This window comes from Pantherophis guttatus, chromosome 13, assembly GCF_059756535.1.
Source record: "Pantherophis guttatus breed Tessera chromosome 13, ASM5975653v1, whole genome shotgun sequence".
NCBI lineage: Eukaryota > Metazoa > Chordata > Lepidosauria > Squamata > Colubridae > Pantherophis > Pantherophis guttatus.
The window spans coordinates 23,220,278-23,223,548 of NC_142075.1; the positions used below are offsets into that span (position 1 = coordinate 23,220,278).

The 3,271-nt window shown below is 38.2% G+C and overlaps 1 long non-coding RNA gene across 1 annotated transcript; it reads left to right on the forward strand.

Moving 5' to 3' along the window:
- The first annotated feature begins 230 nt into the window (after positions 1–230).
- Positions 231–2,891, forward strand: LOC148112180 (uncharacterized). The gene is made up of 2 exons (XR_015729735.1): positions 231–382; positions 1,007–2,891. It is a non-coding gene; the product is annotated as an uncharacterized LOC148112180 (long non-coding RNA).
- The last annotated feature ends 380 nt before the right edge of the window (positions 2,892–3,271 follow it).

Below are 3,271 nucleotides of genomic sequence, written 5' to 3' on the forward strand. Positions count from 1 at the left end.
CTGTTATTCTGCTATTCTGCTATTCTGCTATTCTGCTATTCTGTTATTCTGCTATTCTGCTATTCTGTTATTCTGTTATTCTGCTATTCTGCTATTCTGCTATTCTGTTATTCTGCTATTCTGCTATTCTGCTATTCCGTATGAAAGGGTTTCCTTCTTGAGCAGGGGGTTGGGCTAGAAGACCTCCCTCATTCCCCTTCAAACCCTGTTTTTCTATGTTGTATTTGGCAGGAGGAGTTCTGAAGATTGATTCTATTTTTGGCTTTCCCTCTCATGAAAAGTTTAACAACGTTTCCAGGATGAAGAAGACAGAGCCACAGATGACTCACACATCCCCGGCTCCGTATAAGATTAATTTCACCAGATTGCTGCAACCTAATTGGTACAGTAAGCCTTTTGTGCAGAACTGCTTAGCGGAGTTAGCCATATTTATTCGCCCGGCTTCAGATCAGACAGCTGTCCTGCTTCAGCTCCGAGCAGCGAGTTAAAAGAGCAATGGATGGTCCAGTCTCACCCCTCTTCCCTTTTTATGCCTTCCCTTTTTATTCTATTAAAGCGTCGATTGGTGCGCGGAGAACCATTATCCGTTCCTAAGGAACAATGGTTGAGAAAGAGCAACAATAATATTTTACGACTTGTTATAGTTTGCTTTTAACGTTTAATTGGGAAATATAGTTTAATGGCAGAAGGGAAGCCATTGGTAAATCCAGTTTTGTAATTATTTGGCAGCCAAAAAGAGCAGCCAATTTTGGGGGTGGAATGGGAAGGGAATCTGAATTGAACCTGGTTAGAACTTGGAGGAATTACCGCTAGGGAATATCAGGACTGGAGGCTGGAAATAAAGAAAAATCTTTTTTTTAAAAAAAGGATCTATTCTCTAGTCAACAGAAATAACACGGACGTGCCCATAAATTCACCAAGAGACATATATATCGGTATATATTCCAGTGTGGAATATATACAGATCTGGAAGAAGATTGTAATGATTATCCTGTTTCTCATTAAGCAGGAAGAACGTGGATTGCTAACTTCAGAAAAATGACCTAACAGTCAGAGCTGTTCCACAGAATAAACTTATCTGGGGATGCGATGGATTCTACAACGTCACTGGAGATGATTCAATGGAAATTGGACTTCCTTTGGTTGGTCAAGCTGTTATTAGGCTCCAATAATCAGGACCATACATAAGGGTCAACAGAATTCAGGTGGGGTTGGATTTGAAGTGCTTGTGGGAATGCAACGACTCTAAGCTGATGACACCCTTAACTCCACCCACCAACTCTACTTGCTCTTCTCCTACAGTTGTAGTGGTAGATGCATGTCCTGGGCAGGACACTGGATTAAATGCTTCCCAAGATATCTTCAAACTCTTGGTATGTAATTCTGTGATCCATTCAGTAGGTTTAAGAACCACACCTGAAGAAATTTCATTTCAGAAGTAGGGCTCCTTCAAGGCTTTCTCTGGTGGCTTATAGCTGCACCATGGATGGTTGGAGGAGATGTGTTTGTTGCATCGCTTTCAGTGGAGGTTCCAGTTTCAGAAAAACCTTCTATGTGTACAGAGATCTTTAAGTGGAAGCCCAAACCACAAATCAATCATCAGATTCTCCGGCACCTAGCAAAATAACTTAATTCCAAAACATCATGGAAAGAAATTCAAAGCACGCTGCAAATTTGTAGAAGCTCTGGGGATATGGGAAGATAGCTTCTGGCCCAGTATTTCTTCAGTCTCTTTTACAATTGGTGATTTATTTTCTTCTATTCCTGAAGCATGCTGTTTTTGGTCAATTTTGCTTCAATAATAGCCGTGTTTTCCCAATTTCCAATCCCACCAGCAATTCAAAGGGAAATGGAATATGTTTTTTTTTCAGAACACTGATAGCTCTTCATTCTACAAATACAGTATTAATTTGTTATTGCGACTTGCTTCCTCTCCTTTTTTTTTATTATAAAACTCACATAATAAAACACCAATTTCGGGAGTAATCTTGTCATCGGATCAGTGATTCCTTTGGAAATTATTCTTTTTGTTACAATGCCCTAGATAAAAATAAAGACATTTTTGAAGAAGGGAAGGGAAAAAACAAACAAAACAAACATCAGGTGTTTCTTCATAAACCTTTCTCTCTCACACACAAAGAAATGACAAGATATGTGAAATATGATTATAAATAGCCAAAGTTGAGGCAAATATTTGTTGGGTTGCTGAGAAACCCTGGGAAATGCTGTTCTCTGACTGGTATTTGGGCACATTAATTGTCGACAAGAACATTAAACATAAATTTGCTGCCTCTTATTTTAGGAATTCTGGCTGGATGAAAGTTTTGGGAGACCTGATTCCTTCGTGGCTTTCTTAGACCATCTTGGGAAGAATTGTGGCTCCAGAAGACAAGGGGCAGAGAAAAATGAATGTGGTATTTCCTTATTTAGCATTTTTCTGTCTGTTGGAGAAAACGTCTGGAATATTTCTATCCTGATGCGCACATAAATTCTCCTGAGCCCAAACATGGCCTTTTCCCCCAATATGGAAACAAAAACATTTTTTTTAATCCTTCAATGTTATCTTTTACCTCGTTTAAATGGGCATCCTATCAAAGCCCACTCCTTCTAAATACTTGGTTGTGTAGGGTTTTAGTTCTCATTTCTTCGGGCTTAATCCTCGCCAGATGATCTTCACCGATAGGAGGATATGCACATTTTAATTCATAATCATCATTCATTCCTAATCCTGAAAATGTCTCTTTTGGATCTTTGTGTGCTTTATCTGTTTCATTTATTCACCTAAAAAAAATTGATATCTCATCTGTAATCCATTTCCCCTTTCCCTCAGTTGGCTGAAGGTTCTCTGTTTTCGTCCAATAAACATCAGGAAATAAATCAATATATAAAAAGCAGGAGTTTATTTTATTTTATGCTTCAAGACATGTATCGGAGAAAAAGAAATTAAGAATTTATCATCGGCCTTACAAGGTAGCTAGGATGAAATGCTGTAGTATTGAGACACAGATTCACACAGTAGTTCCCCATCCTTTGAAAAAAAATTCACAAGCTATCCTGCAGAACATTTTGTTAAAAATCATTTTTAATACATATTTTTTTTTTCAATCTGGTGTGTGTGAGAGTAAGCTTGGTTGTTTTTTAAATCTGCAGGAGAGCCCTAAGCATCTTGAAAGCTTCTTCTCAGCTCTTGGATAACTCTCCAAAGTAGAGTTTTTATTATTCCCAAAGTTATTGTTTTTATTATTCCCACTGGTATATGGGACGAGCTAAG